The 306-nt window shown below is 65.0% G+C and overlaps 1 protein-coding gene across 2 annotated transcripts in view; it reads left to right on the top strand.

The window, feature by feature from the left end:
- Window positions 1–306, top strand: part of RAMP2 (receptor activity modifying protein 2) — a 6,001-nt gene that overhangs the window by 2,124 nt on the left and 3,571 nt on the right. The gene's annotated exons all lie outside the window — the stretch shown is intronic.

The raw sequence follows: 306 nt of genomic DNA, 5'->3' as shown, positions 1-306 counted from the left end.
TGGGGAGAATTGGGCGGCTCTACTCGGACATTTGCCGGGGAGCGCGAAGCCCGGCAAGATCGTCTTTCCGCAGCAGGGAGGGTCCCTCCGAGCTGCGCTTCATCACACTCGGATTCACACTCTGCACGTCCCGCGGGCAGGCTGTTGTTAAAGGGGAAGCTTTGGGCTTGCACTCTGCCCCAGGCCAGAGGTGAAATGAGCTCACCCAGTCTCAGCCTGCCCCTCGGGCAGGAAGACCACGGAGCCACAGAGCTGGGGTCGCCCTCGGCGTTGCTGCTCTGCGGGGGGGATGCGGATCCGGCAGGC

The sequence above is a fragment of the Egretta garzetta genome, unplaced genomic scaffold (genome assembly GCF_000687185.1).
Source record: "Egretta garzetta isolate BGI_Z169 unplaced genomic scaffold, ASM68718v1 scaffold100, whole genome shotgun sequence".
NCBI lineage: Eukaryota > Metazoa > Chordata > Aves > Pelecaniformes > Ardeidae > Egretta > Egretta garzetta.
The sequence above is the reverse complement of the archived record's forward strand: the minus strand, read 5'-3'. Positions and strand labels throughout refer to the sequence as shown.